Below are 21860 nucleotides of genomic sequence, written 5' to 3' on the forward strand. Positions count from 1 at the left end.
ACAGCAGTCCTATAACAAGAAAATATCTATCCCTATTCCCTTTCTGTTGTGGTACCATATCTCCTGAAGGTACTGAGTGCCTCTAGGAAGAAGGCTCTGGCTCTGGCTCTGACTCACTTCCGCATAACAATTTCCTATCTTTGCTCCTTCAGATTTAGTAGTGGCAACAGCCTTCTGCTTTTGGTTACTTCCAAATTGCCGCAGCATTTTTTCTAGTTTATTTAATCCTGTCAACATCTCTATAACTCCCTTCTTCATTAGATCTCTTTAATTAGTCTTTATGAGTAGAAGTCTATTTTTTGCTTGGTTTTCTATTTCTAAACACTGCAAGGTGACGTTGATATTGCTATTTTGAAAAATAACAAAATCTTACAGATAAGAGCAGGGAATCTGAAGCCATAATGCCTGGATTTGAATCCCAGCTCTGCCATAGGCAAATTACTTAAACACATTGTCTCTCATTTTCCTTGTCTATTAAATGAACATGTTAAGTTTGTACCTGTCTGTGTTACAGTTCTCCAGAGAGACAAAAGCAATAGGATGGTAGAGAGAGAGTGAGAGAAAAAAAAATAGAGAAAATGTTTTTAGGGGAATTACAGAGGCAAGTCCCACAATAGGCTGTCTACAAGTTGGAGACCCTGGGATGCTGGTAATATGGCTCAGTCAAAGTCTGGAAGCCTCAGAACCAGGGAAATAAATGATATGACTCTAACTTTCAGTCCAAGGACAAAGGCTTGAGAGCCCAGAAGTTTGCTGGTACAAGTTCTGGAGTCCAAAGGCCAGAGAAGCTGAAGTTCTAACATCCAAGGCAGTAGAAGAAGGACATCCCAGCTTCAGGAGAGAAAGACAGAGAGAAAATTTTTCCTTCCTCTGCCTTTTTTATTCTATCTGGGTCCCCAGACCATTTGATGGTATCTACCCACATTAAGGGCTAATCTACCCACTCAGCCATCTGACATACCCACCAAAGTCCTCTAGAAACACCCTCAATGACACTCTTAGAAATAATACTTTACCAGCTATTTAGATATCCCTTAATCCACTCAGACTCACACCCGAAATTAACCAGCACACTGTCTCACAGAGTTGCTATGCAAAGATTAAATATGCTGTCTTACATAAATCACTTTAGTGCATACAGAATAATCACTAAGTGTTAGCTGTTATTATTTTATTTGTAATAAAATATAGCTAAATGAGGCAAAATAAAATTAATACATCCTAGATATGGTATAAAATGTTTTCTGAGAAGAAGTAACACTTCCAGAATGTTAGTGCAAATAATTGTTTTTCTACAAGGTGGTTCCTATACCCATATTTGATAAGGTATAATTTGTTAAATGACAGCATTCTCAGTGCATTTAAAATACCTTATAAAATATATGTTTTCTGTCTGTGATAGTTTTCCATCACATAGAATATATAGTGTTTCCTTAATCCTCTACAAAAGTCTCTCTAAAAATACAACTTCTTGGCTCAATATGGTGGCTCATACCTGTAATTTCAGCACTTTGAGAAGCTAAAATGGGAGGATTGCTTGATCCCAGGAGTTCCAGACCAGCCAGGGAAACATAGTGCAACACCGTAACTGAAAAAGAAAAAAAAAATTGCTGGCATAATGGTGTGTTCCTGTAGTCCCAGCTACTCAGGAGGCTGAGGTGAGAGGATCTCCTGAGCTTGGGAGGTTGAGGCTGCAATTAACCTTGATTGAGCCACTATACTCCCGCCTGTGACAGATCAAGACCCTATCTCAAGAAAAAGCTTCATATCCTATCACAAAAAAACCTGTATCTTAATAAAAATCATACACACATATATTTTTAATAAAAATTTATATATATATAATTTTTTTAATATACCAATTTTTTGCAGAGGTCAGGTAGATAATACTTTGGCCTTTAAACACTCTGCTCAGGTTTGATTTTCCTACAGCTGAAGAATTTCTGTTTCTTCATAAGTATATTGAATCACTTCACATTCAACTCCCTAAGCAAGGAGGCAGATACATATATCTCAGAAACCCCATCTGACATGTTTTCTTTAAATTTCAAGCCTCAAACACCAAATAGGATTGCACTTAGTCCCAACAATGCTAAGAGCAGAAATAACATGGCTTGTGTAAGGCAAAATTACAACAGATATCATATTACAATTGTACTGTCTTCTAAAAGATATAGTACAATATCACTGCTAAGAAGCAATGTATCTTTATTAAAGGTGTAAAAGCAAAGTGTACCTTTCACATAATCAATAAACAGCACACATTCACCTTAGAAGGAAACTATATATGCAAATAGATAGCATCTTTCATAATCATAGATAATCATTGTGGGTTTTTAAAGGTTGTTACTTTTAATTGATGCAACTTTAATGTAGTACCGATGTGTCTAGAAGGGCTGATAGAAAATTTTTTGATATATATGTATAATACATACATGAGTACACACACACACACATATATATAAAGGTGAAGAAGCAAAGTGTACCTGTACTTCTTCATATATATATACGTGTGTATATATATACGTGTGTGCATATATGTCTGTATATATATTAAATTCATATATATGCGTGTGTATATATATTTGCACACATATATATTAATTTAATATATATGTACATATATATAAATTTAATATATATGTACATATATATAAATTTAATATATATGTACATATATATATGAATTTAATTGGTTTCACAAGTTTTCCCCGTGTCATATTGGGCCAACTACATACATAATTGAGGCCTGATCTCCTCATTTATAAAGTGAATGTAAGGATCTCTCTTGTAATTACCAGAAGTTTTTGTACGAAGAGCTAATCATTCTATTCATTACTCCAAGTCATGTGGGCAGACTGTGAGGGAATAGGTTGGTGAAGAGTATTTAGTTATTGAAACACAGTACATTTTCCTGTTTTACAGTGAGGAAGCTGCATCTGGCCATGTCAAATTCGTGCACATGGTTAGCACTATTTTACAAGTGCTGTTTACTTTTAAAAAATGAGACAAAATTATTGACTGAGAGCATGATAGACATGTTTACCATATAAAAAATTGTCAGAAAAAACAAATGTTTTTTCAATGAGAAAATTTTCCCAAAGTGGAGATGTAAGTTACATTTTCCAAAAACAATTCATTTAGCTATTTCATTATAACAGTAATTTAGTTCTCATTGAACTGGCGCTGATAGAATGAATTTTGTTCTCAAGTCCACCATAACTTTGTCTAACTGAAGAATAATTTTGCCAAAATCAACATATCAATAAAATTTCAAATATCTTCCATTCATATGTAATAATCAACTATTAATCATTCACTAAAAACAATTCACAAATTATATGTCAGATGAAAGTTGGCAAGAGTTTCCACATGATGTAAATTAGCTGACATTGTCTAATGATATCTGCTCTTGACAAAACTACAATCATTTCTTAGATGTAATCTTTTTAATAGAAATGTAAGATACCCTTGGGGAAATAGCAAGAGAAACATAGTGTTCTAAACTATTAAGAATTATAGCAAAATAGAGGAAGGGGAGTGGAAAAAAAGAATTATAGTAAAATAGAATGCCTTTTTTAGCTAAAGCTCCAACATGGTGATATGATTCAATACGGCTATTATGGAGCAAAACAGTATTCTTCTTTGATGAATCAACTGAAAAACTCTTGCCCTACATTGCCAGATAATAGTAAATATATGGTCAGAAGGAAGCTTAAAATTGTAGATGTTGAGGAAATGCATTCATGTTCACCTACAGCATTTATTAAAATCATTGGCACAGCTGCAATGGCAAGTTTAAGAAAATGATAAAGATGATTTAAAATGCTTAGCCTTACATACGTTAACTAATAGCCTTTCTTTGTACATTTTCATCCTTTCTGAGATTCAAAATATCTTGTAAAAATATATCACTTGCTCAAGGACCTTAAATATATGCCAATCTCAGTAATAGAATGAGAAAAAATATGTTTTCAAACAACAATAGTTTAAAAAGAGATAAGTAAGTCCACATGGAATATATTGCAGCCTAAAAAAAAAAAAACATTTTTGAAGCATAAAAACATATTGTAAAATAAGTTTTTACTTCCTGTCAGAAAAGAGGAAAGCAATACCAGGTGCTTTTTTAAAAATATTTTTATGTTGCAAGCTGTTAAAAATGTCACATATTTGTAGGAAAAATAGAAGATATTATAAAATAAACTTGCTAGCATTTATTAAATCATTGGGTTATTGAGAAAATAGGAAGAAAAATTTTTCCAAAATGTAAGGAGCATTTATAGATTAGAAAGGGATATACAGGACTCTCGCCATTTACTCTGACATTTTAATCAATAAAAAATGTATTTCATTTATTAATTCATTATTTTTAAAAGGCAAGCATACATAGAGTTCATGCTACATCCTGTTAAAGTATTTTCTTTAAATATTTTCAGCAGTGAGGAGAAATGATTTTTACTTTGGTTCGCATATACCTTCTTTTCTCTTCATCGAATCATTTTTAAGGAAATTCTAAGACATATTAAGGATAAAATTCTAGTCATTTAATTTAGTCAATATAAACAGGAATCAAATTGTTTCAAAAATATGTACCAGGAATACATACATCATTTTTTATTCTTCATTATAAAAGTTGCTTCTGAATTGTGTAGAATAAAATATATTAGGAAATAATATTTTACTTGAATATAGAAGCTGTATTACAAGTACCATACATGAATATAAGAAACAAAATGTATGAGAAAATATCATTTGAAAATGAACATTTTTGGAGGAACTTTTCACATTGATCAACATGAACAGAAATACAGTGTTTAGTATTTAGATGTGTTCTAGATATGCAGCTCAAACACTGACATATACACACATTCGTATGTCCAAGAAGAGCTACAGGATGGGTAGGGGTTACCTAGCATTGTGATAGAGAAAGAGGGCTTCACAAAAAGAAAGCTGCGTGTGCAAAGAGTTTGGTATTGAAAGAAAGAATCTTGGAAAATTCAAGAAACTACAGAATGGCACTAAGTAAATAGTATGCCTAGATTTTTCAAATTAATAAATACTATAGAAAAAGGCAGAGTTCTGTATGTGTTTATCACTGTGAAAAATGACATTAGACAGATTTATGGAATTTATCTATTGCCCAATGTAGATTACATGTGGACAACCAAATAGCCACTCTATAAGAGGGAAGTTTCTAAAACTTAGGTAAGGTAGGATCCAGTTTAGATTTCATAGCACTTAGGGAAAAAGAAAGACCCAAATCACTAATTAAACTGTAAATTTTATAGGAAAGCACGTACAAAATAGAAGTAAGACTGTGTATTGAAAAGAAGCATATAAATGGAGAAAAAATTCTATAAACTATTAAAGTATAGAAAGGTGAAACTGTTATCTCCAAAGGGAAGAAATAATAATTATCATCAGACTTACTTAAGATTTTAGAGTCAAAGTAACTTTATTGACCATTCTGCTGAAAAAAAATGAACACTCTTTGATTATGTATATAGTCTACTTTAAAAAAATGAATGGTAAAAATACAAGAAACTCTCAGACAATAAAATGGGAAAAAGCAGGGACCTACACATGTAAGAAGAGCACTACGACCAGCTTTTCCTACTGGGAACATTTGAAAACATGATGAACGTGAGCTTAGAGTCTCATGTACTCACTAGGAATGGGACGGAGAATACTAGCCTAGTCTTTTGAAATTTTGTCTTTCATACTTGTACCGTGATATGTTTAGATAAGGATAACTTTATGTTTATCCTACTTGGAATTTGTTGGGCTTCCTAGATATGTAGATTAATGCTTTTTATCAAATCTGAGAAGATTTTGGTAATTAGTTCTTCAAGTATATTTTCTGTTCATTTCTTTTTATCTTCTTTGTTTTGGTACTTCGTGTGAATATTGATATCCTTAAAGGATTTCCCTGGATATCTCGGGCTCTGTTAATATTTATTTATTCTATTTTTTTTCTTCCTGGTTTTCAGATTGGGCAACCTCTAATGATTAAGTTTATAGTTTCTTTTTTTTCTGCCAATTCAAATCTGCTTTTGAGCACCTCTAATTAATTTTTAATTTCAGTCAAAATCTCTACATCATCATATTGCCAAAAGAGTTTACTTTTTTTTTTAAGAGTTTACTTTTAAACTCAAGAATTTCATTTGAAAATTTCTGTTTGGAGGTTCAAGTCTGTTTATATTTTCTTCAATCCATTTTACATTATCTATTTTTGCTATTATTTTTATTAAAATCTTCTAGTATACCTAATTTTAAAAATTAAAATTTGGTATTTTGTATGAAAAAATGTAGACATTATTTACAGATCCAGTCATATCATTTTCTGTCCAAGTGGCTACAATTTTGCTTCAGGCAGGAAATTAAACCAGAATCGGCTCAATGTAATCTGGTCAATAATTGAATTGATTTGTAATTTAGCTTAGTATATGTGAATGTATTTATTTCTAGTTCAGTATTAATCCTCACTATACTACTGATATTTTGAGATAACTGTTCACTTCTGGGCCACAAACTTCACAGGTCTTGATCTCAAACAAATGTTAAGTTTGATCATTGCCTTTTTATTTATAACCTATGAGATCTTGTTTAAATATGCTGTTTCTTTCAAAGTCAAATCATGGTAATAACATCACCTTTTTGATGTTATTTAGTAAACTAAATGAGATAACATATATACAGAATTATGAAAAGGTCAAGTACATATTTTCAAGCAGGGATATAGAGAATATTAATAAATATGATTTATTTAAGTCTCATAACTTGTTGACCACTTTAGACTAGGAGCTGTGTATTTTTCTTAGCCTGGCCAACGCTTATTTTTGCCAAAATTTCTATTTCATTATATTGCCAAAAGAGGTGAATTTAAATAATTGGCACCAACTAGAAGCAAAATTGATTCTAGATTGGAGTTGACTAAACTCACAAAATAAGTTGATGTTAATTGAACTGTTAGGTTTTAGTCAAAATGTTGTTTCAACTTAATGTCAGTTGTAGCAAATTAGGGTCTAAGAGTATTTGGTTTCCTGTAGACAAGTTAATTCAAAGATTTGATTCATTGAAGCCTGACCTCCATTGCTCACTTCTGTAATCCCAGCACTTTTGGAGGTTATATATGGAGGATGGCTTGAGGGCAAGATTTTGAAGCCTGGGAAATATGGCGAAACCCTATCTCTACAAAAAATTTAAAAAGCTTAGCCAGCATTGTTGTGTACACCTGTAGTTCGGCTAGTTGGGAGGCTTGGGCAGGAAGATTGCTTGAGCCCAGGAGTATGAAGCTGCAGTGAGTGACGTATGCTTACACCACTGCACTCCAGCCTAAGTGATCCTATCACTGAAAAATAAACAAATTAAACAATCAAAAAATATTAAATATATTGAGATATACTTTAAAGTTTTCAAATAGTACAGTTTACAATTCTAACACTGATTAAAAGTCTTATCTAAAGCACTGTTATTAAATAATTTAACATGAGTAATTTATTTTCTGAAAAAAATATTTGAAATATCTGTCACCATAATCTTGATTACCTATGCAATATTATAGCAAAAATTATAGGCTACATTAAGAATCCTGTAATTCTATGTACTTTACATTAATTTTCTTATTAACTTCCCAACATCCTTTTTCTGTGTAGCTATGAGTTGCCTTTTCTTTTCTTTTTTAAAGATGGAAGTCACAACAAAATGGGAAATTAACTTGCCTACTAATTCATGCAACATGACAGTTGCAGAGCAATATCTAGAATATGACTATCGTATATTTTAACCATCTTCAGAAAATAATTTTAGATGTCATATTTAGTTTAATTATCATGGATCATATCATATGTTTATGTAAACCAAAAATAAAATTCTAAGCTCCATCCCCAACAACTGAGCAGATCCCTTCTCTTGACCAAAGGAATTTCAAAGGAAACTAATCAACTAGTTCAGATCATGATGGTGAAGATGGCATTGGACACGACTTATTACCCTTTCTTCCCTTTGGAATTCGGGCACCAATGACCAAAATTAACTTTAAAAAATATATCTTAAGCCTAATATAACAAGCTCTTTGTAGCAATAAGATATCAAATTCCAACTTGACTTTTTCTATTGATTCCAGGTTTATTAGGTAATAACTCCTTCAACCAATTGCCACTCAGAAAATATTTGAATCTACCTATAACCCACCCACCTCAAGTTTTCCCTCCTTTCCAGAATGAACCAATGTTTACTTCACATGTGTTGACTGATGTTTTCTATCTCTCTAAAACACATAAAACCAAGTTGTAACCCAAACACCTGGGACACATGTTCTTAGGACCACTTGAGACTGTGCCATGGTTATTCTTTTTTGGCTGAGAATATACCTATTTAAATATTTTACAAAGTTTGTTTCTTCATTTTCATCAACATTAAGAGTATTTAAGTTTAGGGAATGTTGCTATTATTCAAGTATCTAACAGTGGAAGCCAGAATAGTGTCATGCAATTATAACTTACTAAGTACTATAATGAAGACAATCCTCCAATTCATCAACACATCTTCAGCAACTTGTTATTCTCATGTACTACATTGGATGCTACAGATCAGAGATTCTCAGCCTTGACACTATTGACATTACACAGTGAATGATCTTTTGTTTGAAGGGCATGTGGTAAGTATTTGAAAATGTTTAGCACCATCTTGTACTTCTACCCACTAGAGACCAGCAGCATCCCTTTCCCAGCTTTAACAATAAGAAACGTCTCAATTAGAGAAATGCAAATCAAAACTACATTGACAGACCATCTCACACCAGTTAGAATGCTGATCATTAAAAAATCTGGAGACAACAGATGCTGGAGAGGATGTGGAGAAATAGGAACACTTTTACACTGTTGGTGGGAGTGTAAATTAGTTCAACCATTGTGGAAGACAGTGTGGTGATTCCTCAAGGATCTAGAAGTAGAAATTCCATTTGACCCAGCAATCCCATTACTGGGTATATATCCAAACGATTATAAACCATTCTATTATAAGGACACATGCACACGTATGTTCATTGCAGCACTGTTTACAATAGCAAAGACCTAGAACCAACCCAAATGTCCATCGATGATAGAGTGGACAAGGAAAATGTTGCACATATACACCATGGAATACTATGCAGCCGTTAAAAATGATGAATTTGTGTCCTTTGTAGGGACATGAATGAATGTGGAAACGATCATTCTCAGCAAACTGACACAAGAACAGAAAATCAAACACCGCATGTTCTCACTCATAGGTGGATGTTGAACAATGAGAACACATGGACACAGGGAGGGGAGCATCGCACCCTGAGGTCTGTGGCAGGGGACTAGGGGAGGGACAGCAGGGGGTGGGGAGTTGGGGAAGGATAACTTTGGGAGAAATGCCAGATATAGGTGATGGGGAGAAAGGCAGCAAACCACATTGCTACGTATGTACCTACACAACAATCCTGCATGTTCTTCACATGCACCCCAAAACCTAAAACACAATAAAAATATATATACATACATACATATATATATATAAAAATGTCTCCAGACATTGACAACATCACATCTTTTTGAGAATTATGGCTGTTGAAGTAAGCAGTAATTGTGGATAAGACAAATTATGTTTCTGACCTCTATCTAATGGTTGACACGATTAAATGAAAAATAAATAAACCGGAACAATACTGGTTGTTATAAATCATTTAAAGTTACTGAATGGAATAATGTCATATATAATGGAAGAGACCACATTCAGGGAATAGTTCTTGAAAAGTTTGCTCTTGAGTTAAAATTTAAGGGCTGAAAAGATGCTATACATGTGAAGAGATTAATAAAATGTCAGTGTCTTTCCGGATTTAAAAACATGCCTAAATCTGCCCACAAAGCCATACAAGACTTTACAAAGAAGGCTGTATAATTAAGGTAGAGACATTTTGAATTTGTACGTTAGCAGGTTGAAGAAAGTCTACCTAGCCCTTACCCTAATGGAATGGAAATGGTAGTTGGATTATTACTGTTTTCTGGGGGCAGTTCTAAGTACCCCAATTCTCACAAGGTGATAACACATGGAGAACCAGGTACACAGATTGCTCTGGGTTACATTACAAGGGAGGGACCGAAGCTTAAAAAACTCCAAACTTTGATAATGGCAATAAACATGTCTGCCCTACTTTTACCCTAAAGGGAGGCCTAATTTTTATCATGCTAGTGTGTAATTAAGCCTGCCCTTTGCCCTAGAGGATGACTATGTCTATCTCTCAAGGCTGTTGACTACACAAACATTCTTGAATAGATAGTGGGGGACAAAAAGGTAGTTACTGAAGAGACTCATGCAAAATTGTCTTAGAACATATGGGAAAGGTGTTATAGATTAAATTGTGTCCTTCTAAAGTCCCTATGTTGGAGCCCTAACCCCAAATATAACTATATTTGGAGATAGGGCCTTTAAAGAGCTATTAAGATTACATGAGATCAGAAGAGTGGGGCCTTAAACACGTATGATTGTTTTCTTATAAGAAGCAGGAGAAATACCAAGGATATGTGATCATAGAGTAAAGCCATGTGAGACCACAATGATTCGAAGCTGTCTGAAAACCAAGGAGAGAAGCCTAAGAGAAAATCAAAACTGATACAACCTTAGTATTGGAATTCCAGCCTCTAAACCAGTGGGAAAATAAATTTCTGTCATTGGAGCCACTCCATCTATGGTAGTTTGTTATGACAGCTTGTGCTGACTAATGCAAGTAGTAATCACAGGTGGAAGTTTAAAATCTAGATTACATATAATATAATGACAGAGTCTTTAGAGAGAAAAACTAAATAGAAACATGAGAAGTACACAGGAACATTTAGGTGTCAAATTTTTTAAAAGGCCTGAGATCTTGCCTGCTTAGGCTAACAAATTCTCGAATTGCAGTTTAGCAGATGCTGGTAGGATGCTTGGGATTCTGACTGGGTCTGAAATGAAGGACAGTTTATTAGTCACAGCAGCAGCAGTATCCAGATTATCACCATTTTTTTTTCTCCTGGTTCTCTGAGCCCTAGTTCCCACAGGACAATACAAATGAAACCAGATGACACATGAACATGCAGTAATTTCATGGCAGGAAAGAAATCTGGGCTGAGATGACTTAAATCATTTTTAATGACCAGTAACCATGCTGAAACTTTGCTCCAGCAGAAGACTATATTCTAAGGATGTCAGCTCACTTGACCTTTACACCAGAAGAAAAATCAGTATCTCTATCTTCTTTATCTGTTATATGAACATCCTTGAAAATATAGTTTACAATATAAGCAGTCAGGGCCTTCTTTACAACATGTATAGATACAGGAGTGAACAATAGGGAATTATCTTCCAGCATTCAGAAGAAATCAGAGAAGAAACCATCACATTTTAAAAAAAAAATTTAAGTTCTGGGATACATGTGCAGAATGTGAAGGTTTGTTACATAGGCATACATGTGCCATGGAGGTTTGCTGTACCTGTCAACCTGTCATCTAGGTTTTAAGCCCCACATGCATCAGGTATTTGTCCTAATGCTCTCCCTCCCGTTTCCCCCCACCCACTCACAGGTCCAGGTGTGTGATGTTCCCCTCCCTGCGTCTATGCGTTCTCATTGTTCAGCTCCCACTTATGAGTAAGAACATATGGTGTTTGTTTTCTGTTCCTGTGTTACTTTGTTGAGAATGATGGAATCATCCCCCCTCTTTTTTTAGAAGGAGTCTTGCTCTGTCACCCAGGCTGGAGAGCAGCGGCGCGATCTCAGGTCACTGCAACCTCCATCTCCCTGGTTCAAGAAATTCTCCTGTCTCAGCCTCACACCAAGCTAATTTTTTTATTGTACTTTAAGTTCTGGGGTACATGTGCAGATCATGCAGGGCTGTTGCATAGGTATTTACATGGCAAGATGGTTTGCTGCCTCCATTTCCCCCGTCACCTATATCTGGCATTTCTCCCCATGTTATTCTTCCCCAACCTCCCCACACCCTGCTGTCCCTCCCCTAGCCCCTCCCAACAGACCCCAGTATGTGATGCTCCCCTCCCTGTGTCCATGTGTTCTCATTATTCAACACCCACCTGTGACTGAGAACATGCGGTGTTTGATTTTCTGTTCTTGTGTCAGTTTGCTGAAATGATGGTTTCCAGATTCATCCATGTCCCTGCAAAGGACATGAACTCATCATTTTTTATGGCTGCATAGTATTCCATGGTGTATATGTGCCACATTTTCCTTGTCCAGTCTATCATTGATGGGCATTTAGGTTGGTTCCAGGTCTTTGCTATTGTAAAGAGTTCCACAGTGAACGTATGTGTGCATGTCTTTAGAATTGAACAATTTATAATCCTTTGGATATATACCCAGTAATGGGATTGCTGGGTCAAATGGTACTTCTATTTCTATATCCTTGAGGAATCACCACACTGACTTCCATAATGATTAAACTAATTTACACTCCCACCAACAGGGTAAAATTGTTCCTATTTCTCCACATCTTCTGCAGCATCTGTTGTCTCCAGATTTTTTAATGATCGCCATTCTAACTGGCATGAGATGGTATCTCAATGTGGTTTTGATTTGCATTTCTCTAATGACCAGTGATGAAGAGTATTTTTTGATATGTTTGTAGGCCCCATATATGTCTTCTTTTGAAAAGTGTCTGTTCATATCCTTCACCCACTTTTGAATGGGTTTGTTTTTTTCTTGTAAATCTCTTTTAGTTCTTTGTAGATTCCTGATATTAGCCCTTTGTCAGATGGGTAGATTGCAGAAATTTTTTCCCATTCTGTTGGTTGCTGGTTCACCCTAATAAGTGGACTTTAAACCAAAAAAGATCAAAAGAGACAAAGAAGGGCATTGCATAATGGTAAAAGGATCAATGCAACAAGAAGAGCTAATGATCCTAAATATATACAAACCCAATACAGGAGCACCCAGATACATAAAGCAAGTTCTGAATGACCTACAAAGAGACTTAGACTCCCACATAATAATAGTGGGAGACTTTAACACTCCACTGTCAATGTTAGACAGATCAACAAGACAGAAAATTAACAAGGATATCCAGGACTTAGATCTGGACCAAGTGGACCTAATAGACATCTATGGAACTCTCCACCCCAAATCCACAGAGTATACATTCTTCTCAGCACCACATCACACCTACTCTAAAATTGACCACATAATTGGAAGTAAATCACTCCTCAGCAAATGCAAAAGAATGGAAATCATAAGAAACAGTCTCTCAGACCACAGTGCAATCAAATTAGAACTCAGGATTAAGAAACTAACTTACTTGAGTTGTTATTTGAGATAACAAGTGGATCTATAAGGGAGAAAGACTGGGTGATTGTTATTGATATAAACCTGGAAATAGAAGGAGATCTTGCCACTATATTCTTGCTTGGGTGACAGAGTGAGATGCCATCTCATAAAATAAGAAGAATCCAATAAGTTAAAATAAAATTGCAATAGTATTTAAAATCAGTTAATTAATACCTTTCATTTATAATAAATGTAGCTACATCTAATTCAGAAACATATTATAAAAGACATCATTTTTAAGTTTAATAAAATAACACATATCTAAATAGTAAAATGTTTAGCATAACAATAATCGAAGTAGTTGTAGGAGTAATTGCCAATGTTAATAGAGTGTTTACTATTCTAGATGCTTTAAGAATATAATTTTGTTAGTCCTCCAATTATTCATAATATATGATATTATTAATCTCATTTTACAGATGAGAACTTTAAGAGAATTGAAGTAACTTGAACAAAACCCAGATTTTGTGCCATCATAGACTGGATCCAATGGAAATACACTAAACTGTGAGACATATACCATGAGGTAGCATTTACACATACTGATTTAAGTATCTATGTGACCTATAATTGTAAAGGCCCCATGATTTACCTTTGTTATTTTCAAATAAGAACTAGGGTTATGTTACCTTTATGTAAGACATACTAGTAGAATCAACAGTTTAAAAGTATTCCATGCACATAATATGAATTTCTTGCATTTAATATTTTTGATCCTTAGAATGTTTTAAATTAGAAAGATCTTCCAGGCATTGTGCCACATATGAGCCATTAATTCTTAAAGCTTTCTTTGAGATTATAGAAATATGGGTCTAAAACACTGAAACTTCTGAAACTGCTACAATCCTCCCATTAAAAATAACCAAAGGAAATAATAAAATACTTATTTTAATGTTTTAAAAAATTTACAAGGTTTTCCAAAAAATAATTAAGTAATTGAGTTAATAAAAATCATATATCTATTAATAATGAGCCAGTCATGGAGGAGAAGGCCTTGACTCTTATGAAACTTTATGTCAATTGATAACTTGAGGCCCAAACTAACAACAGAATCTCCTCCAAGAAAGAACAGGGGCCTGCAAAGTTGAGACATTAATAATACTTAGTTAAGTCACATTTATGCCAGAGAAAAAATACCTTGACTTGGATTTTTTTTTAACCTACGTTGAAAGTGGTAGAATGGGGAATTTATACAACTTAGTACCATTTCTATTCCATATTTTTGTAAATAATAAATTTAGTCATATATTATGGTTATATATATCAGGAGAAAGATCATATTTCCCTTTTTCTCTAAAATTGCCTATCAAAATTTATTTCTATAATTTTTTTTCCATTTTAGGCTTTCACAGGTATTGTCACCCATACAATTTTTCCACCCCAGCTCTCTCCTTCTCATCTCCATTTCCAGTATCAAAACATTCCTTTTCTTTATAACAAAAATATATCATCTTTGACGCAGGGCAATCCATCTGCAAATAATTGCATTTGAACCTGAAATTGTCTTAGCAAAACAACATTTTAATAATCATGGTGCTATCTCTATTAAGAATTCTTAAGCAAACTACTAATGGAAAAATATATGCACAATTGGCCCTTCATATCTATGGGTCCCACATCAGTTGATTCAACTAACTGTGAAATAAAAATATTAGGATATAAATTTCTGTAAAGTTCCAAAAAGCAAACCTTGAATTTGGTATGCATCAAATACTATGTTGAATCCCCACTACTGAAATGATGTATAGGTACTGAATACAGTATTTTAAATAATTTAGAGATGATTTAAAATATATGGGAGGTCTGTAAGTTATATCTAAATTCTGTGCCATTTTATGAGGAACTTAAGCATTTGCAGAATTCAATATCTGTGGGGGGTCTGAAATCAATGAATCATGAATACTGAGGATCAACTGTACACATACACATGTACTAAATTATTGCATTTAATTAGTGCAGAAACCACATCACAATATCATCTTACACATGAGAAAGTGACTTTCTCAAAGAATAAACATGATAGGTACACAATTGGCATACGAAGGTAGACTTTCAGACTAAGAGTTTATTATGCTTCTTACTGTTTATAAGTATTTTCAACATAAACATAATATATAAATTCAATATAAACATATTTGTCATCATTTAATATTTATGACATTAAGCAATCTCTTTTTAGTGTTTATGGAGTAGTAGAGAGCATATAGGCAGGCCTGCATTTTAAGAAATAGTACATTTCTTCTGACCAAGAGCTAAGATAAATCACTATGGGATTAAGTGTTAACTATGTATAAGCCAAACATTCATTGTGCATATCCTCTCCACCTATAAAGAATACTAAATGCATAGCTATACTTTAGAAAAATATATAAAAATGTGTATTCTTCTTTTGAAAGAAGACTGTATATTTTACTAAAAGAGAATAACAAATTTTTGAGAAACATGAATTAATATTTTCAGACAACTGGAAGATATGCTCCTACCACTTAAAGTCAGGGAAACTTCATTAGTTAAAACTCTGTATTGCAAACCAAAATCCAATGCAAATTAGTTCAGTCAAAATGGAAAATGTATTGGTAGAACTAGGGAATTTCCCATTACTGATGTACTGCTCATTTGAGTGTCATGGAACTTTAACTGGAACTTTGAAAACTTTGTTCTCTCCATCTTTCATCTCGTCTTTCTCATTAATTCTCTCAGATCACCTTCCTGTGTCTAATTGGATATGTGACAACCTGTAGAGTTTATATCTCAAGGCTTTACAATAGGTGACAGACACTCTGCTTAGTTGAGCTTGAAAATTGTCAGCCCAATATTCTGATTTCCCAAGAGATCACCACTTTTAAATCAAGCAGACATTAAACATGAGCCAGGGTCACCAAGAACACATATGATTACCGAGGTTCCAGGCCTCTGTATCAGAAAAATTACATTCATGATAGAATAGGAAGTACAGGCATGCATAACAATTCTAATTCTATTTTTAAAGAAGGAATGAAATGATGGTGATGAAGGGAGATTTCTGTAAATATACTAACGACAAGTGGACATGAAGACTAAGTGTGATTTATAATTATATATAGATGCATTCCAGCTATCTTGGTTTGGAGGTTAGTTGGTTGGGAAGTCAATATTTGTGAGAAAACTGGCACAAGAAATGCAGTATTTCCTAGAGTTACGTAATCCACTGATCACTCCTTACAATTTCCTCATGCCACATTGGTCAGATCCCTAATAGACAGACACTATGCTACTCATCAGATCAACAGCACTCTAAACAGTAAAAGTTATTATAATTGCAATTGTGTTGGAGCTCTGTGATTAATTATCCTAAAATTTAGAAGAAGATAATTCAATATGAATCATAATACTATCTCTGTTTGAAACACAAACACTAGAAGTCAATGTATTGAGCAGAAGCTACAAATGTTAGTAAAGATGGAGTGAAGTTATCTTGGTCCTACCTAAAGCAAAGCTGGCCAATAGGAATAACTCAGGCCCTCAAATGAGTATCAATATGTTGAACTAGAAGAGTCGTTAGCTTTCTTACATGCATCACAGTTATGCCAAAACCTAAGAGTATGTCTGTCTCCTTATTCTTCCATCTCCTTTGCCTTCTCTCACACTCCTACTTGCTTGCCAACATTTTCAACTAACGCTTATAACTCTCTCACTTCCTCATGAATGAAAAATGTAATAAGATACTAAAATATATGGTTCTTTCTTTAGTAAGGTATTGGATAGAGCAGGGTTTGATATTCTCATTCAGCTGTTTACAGCCAGGAATATGAAAGTCACTTTTGGCACTTAATTGAAGGCATGATGAATGGGGCAATGGGCAAGGAAAACAGAAAAGCAATTTCTCCCATATGAAGATTTTGCTATTTTAGTTATAAATAGCCTAACTAAAGTTATACCACATATTACAGAAATAAAGAGTGAATTGGTGAAAACGTTTGGTTTCAATATTTCATTTTTTCACTATTATTGTCTTCTATTTATTTGTGGAGTGATGATGGGTAATTATACAAGCTATTAGAGAAGACAGAGTTCCTGTCCTAAAAGTTTCTTATTAAAAGAGCAGACATTTAGGAAACAAGACATGGTTTAGTTTATCAAATGATGAGATTTTTTTTCCCAGAAGTGTGACATTTTACTGCTAATTTTTCCCTACTTAAGAGAGGGGATGATTGATGTCATCAGGAAAACTTCCAAGGATAAGTGAGTAATCCTTGGCAGGAACCCAACATTATAAAGGAAGGAAACTTAAATTTCTTATTATAATAAAAGATTGCATTACAATATTAGATGTGCCTAATTGGCAAATACTCATTTTACATTACTAGACAACAACATCAACAAAAAATCTTCTGAACAAAAAATAGGAAGTCACTTTGGACAAAAATTCTATAAGGAAAAAAAGAAAGGAAATATTTTAAAAGTAACTTTTTGTCGCATAAACAAAATGTATAAGCTACAAAGGTTGATCTAATAACCTTTCATGAATTATCTTTTTTTTAAAGATTAAGAGAAACTACTCTACTACCAATAATTTTTCATTATGTCATTTATAGAGGAAAAAAGAGACAAAGCTTTTCCTTGGCCTTTCCCTACCAAAGTTGACTAAAAACTTATGATATTGGTTTCATTCCTGTGGAAAAATTGAATGAACACTGAAACTGTGCTTGTGACTTTGTCTCTAATTAGTAGTGATTGCTTGTATGCATATTTGATAAATCCTTTTTTTGGTGTAGAGACAAACACTGATGCTTCCAAACCAATGCACAGATGGGAAATAAAACCTGGAGAGACAATTTCGAAGGATTTTCTGCAGCATTTAAATTATGTTTTGAAAGATTTTTATCACTCTGCCTTAAAAGTTTTGTCAGGGAGGATCTATTTTCCTTTTTTTAGATTATACATGAGGTTACCTGTCTTTTCAGTCACCAAGTCTAAGAAAATCCCAGAAAATCCTTGTGCAAAAATGTTCCAAATATACTATGGTCTAGTGCATTTTTCTCTGGCAAACTTTTGCAACTTGTCAGAATTACTAAGTATGACAGTCTCCAAAGTACTCACTGCCAGCCGGACAACAGAAAATACCCACTGTAATAAAAGAATTTACAGCGCTTAAAAATTTATTTTCCAGGAGCAGAAAAACAGATCAGCTCAACAGGAAGATATAATACACTTCACAGTTAGAAGAAACTGTGCTCTACTTTTTCTCATCATTATTTTAAATAGCTCTAGTTTAAAGATACTGCACACATTCAAGGAAAATCAGCAAGCAGTTATGGTAAACCACATGTCTTTGTTTCTTCTGAAGATGAAAGAAATCCAAACTGAAAGACTGGAAAAGCTGATGACTAAAATAAGTTTACATACATATTTCCTTGATAAAATAGAGCTTTTGCAGTTATAAGTTACTCCTGTGTGAGACCTCACTGTTAAAATATCATAGTTGTTTCTTGATCTGATTCTCACCAGGGTAAATTTGAGATAACCCGTTTGCAGGTGTATATTTAAGAAACTCTGTTTTTTATTTCCTCTAATTTTTAAATTATAGGCATTTACAAGATGAATTTGAACATCCAGAATAAATAAAAGTGCTCTTTTAAGTAAGTTCAATAGTTACATCCAATAGAAAGAAGATTCTGCCAGGAAAAGAAGCCCTTAATCGGTTTCCCAGCCAAAGGAAAACATCACCAATAAAAACTATTCCCAGACCAGCAAGAAAAAGGTCTTCATTCTCAAAGTGAAGGAAACCAAAGACAACCAGAATGTTTATTGAAATCCAGGGAACAGCTTTGGTTGCAGAATGTTCAATTTTTTAAGTGGAACTAAAATTTACTTTGTACATAGTTGCAATTTACTGAAATTAGGAAGAGATGTATATGCTTACTATGTTTTCATAAACTTTCTTTTGCTTTGTGTACCTCCTTATATACTTAGTCTTAATAGAGTATCACAGACAAGATAATTTATAAAGAAAAGAAACTTATTTCTCACAGTTGCAGTGTCTAGGAAGTCTAATATCAAAGTGTCAGCATGTGATGAAGGCCTTTGTGTTGCATCAAACTCATGGTGGAAGATGGAAGGACAGGAGACAGAGAAAAAGGGGACTGAATTCATATTTTTATAAGGAGCCCACTCCATGATAACTAACCTACTCTTGAGACAATGATATTAATATATTCATAAGCAGAGAGCCCTTATGACCTAATCATCTCTTAAAGGCCCCATTTCTCAACACCATTGCCTTGGGGATTAAGTTTCCAACACACAAACTTTGGGGGACACATTCAAAGCACAGTATTCTGCACTTGAACCCCAACATTTCTTAAAATGCAAAATACATTTATTACATTCCAATATCCCCAAAGTCTTAACTTATTCCAGCTCCAACTCATAAGTCAAAGTTCAGAGTCTCATGTAAGTCAGATATGAGTGAGATTCAAGGCGCAATGCACTCTGAGACAAATTCCTTTTAGCTGGGGGCCTGTTAAGTTAAACAAGTTATCTACTTCAAAAATACAATGATGAGACAGAGGTGGAATAGGTATTTCCATTGCAAAAAAGAGAAATAGGCAAGAATGGAGTTAACTGTTTACAAGTAAGTCTGAGACCCAACAGAAAAACAACACTGAGTCTTAACATTCCAGAATGCTCTTTCACTCCATGTGCCACTACATGGACACACTGTAGCAAGGGTTGGGTGCCCAAGGCCTTATGGGCCAAGTCTCCATGGCTTTGCTGGGCTCAGTCCACATTTCAGATCTTTCATGTGGACACCTCATGATTGCAGCTCTCCCAGCCTGGTGTTACACACTGGGAGCTCTATAGTTCTGGTGTCTCAGTGCCAGTCCCACTCCCATGGTCCCTTTATGCATTGTCCTGGCAGAAATTCTCACTTGCAAGCTTCTGCCTGAGCCCCCAGGCTGTCTAGGACTACACATGAAATCCAGGTAAAGGCTACCATGGCCCTCCATGGCCCTGCAGCTCCTACATTTGACATACCTGCAGAATTAGCACCATGTAAATGCTACCATGGTAGATGGCTTGTACCTTCCAAAACAGCAGGACAATCTGCACCTGGGCCCACTTGAGCCAAGACTGGGATGGCCAAGTAGCACTGTGCTAGAAAGTAGGGAGCTAACACTTGAGGTAGCACAGGGCAAGTCGCCTCTCTGGAAACCTTGCCTTCCAGGTTCTAGCTTGACTCAAGATAGCTCTGAAATGCCTTAAGGGCTAGTCCTTCATTGTCTTGACAAATGGCATCTGACTCCTTCTATTTACACTAATTTCTTTAGCAAATGTTTGCTTGACTGAATTCTTGGTTTGCTCTCCTACATATGCCTCTTTTACTCTACATGGTCAGGCTGGAAATTTCTCAAATTGTTATGTTCTGTTTTTCTTTTAATTGTGACTTCTGCCTTTAAATCATTTTCTCTTTTCATATCTTATGATTTGCAATACAGAGTAGTTGTGCTGCTTCTTCAATATTTTGCTTAGCAATTTCTTCTGTTAGATATCCTAGCTTATCACTGTTAAATTTTGCTTTCTATAATGTCTTTGGCCATAAATACAATTCAGCCAAAGTTTTTGCTATTTTATAACAAATATGGATTTTACTCCAATTTCTAGTATCTTGTTCCTTAGTTTCTTTTGAGACCACATCAGAATGACCTCTACTGTCCATATTTCTACCATTTTGATCACAACCACTGAAATAAAGAAGTTTCATGCTTTTTCTATATTTCTTGTCTTCTTCTGAGTCCTCATCAGAATTATCATCAATGCTCCAATCAAGGCAATCTACGTTTTTTTAGCCTACTCTTCCAAATTCTCCCAGCTTCTATCCAAAGTTGCTTCTACATTTTCAGGCATTTGTTAAAGCCACAGCTCCAATTCTCAGTGCCAATTTTATGTCTTAGTTTGTTTTATGTTGCTGTAACAGAATACTATGTACTCAGTAATCTATAAATAATAAAAGCTTATTTGGCTCAAGATTCTGTAGGGTAGGAAGTCCAAGATCAAGAGTCCTCATCTGCTGAAGGCCTTCTTTCTGGTTCATAACATAATGAAAGTCATCACATGGAGAGAGAAAGCAAGCAGGAGAAAACAGAACTCACTTTTATAACCAACATACTCTTGTAATAATGACATTAATTTATTCTTTCTTTTGAGACAGGATCCTGCTCTGTCACCCAGGCGGAAGTGAAATGCACAATCATGGCCTGCTGCAGCCTCAACATCCTGATTTGCAGAAATTCTCCCACCTCAGCTCCCTGAATAGCTGGAACTACAGGCATGTGCCGTCATGCCCAGCTGATTTAAAAATATACATATACGTATATGTTTGTTTGTTTTATCATTTGTTTTTGTAGAGATGAAGTCTTATGATGTTTCCCAGACTGGTCTCAAACTCTTGGCCTTGAGAGATCCTTCTGTCTCACCTTTCCAAAGTGCTTTGATTACAGGTATGAGCTGTTGTACAGGATTTAATATACTCAAAGACAAGGCCCTA

This window comes from Aotus nancymaae, unplaced genomic scaffold (assembly GCF_030222135.1).
Source record: "Aotus nancymaae isolate 86718 unplaced genomic scaffold, 86718_ANA_hifiasm-v0.15.2.pri h1tg000036l, whole genome shotgun sequence".
In the NCBI taxonomy this organism is placed as follows: Eukaryota; Metazoa; Chordata; class Mammalia; order Primates; family Aotidae; genus Aotus; species Aotus nancymaae.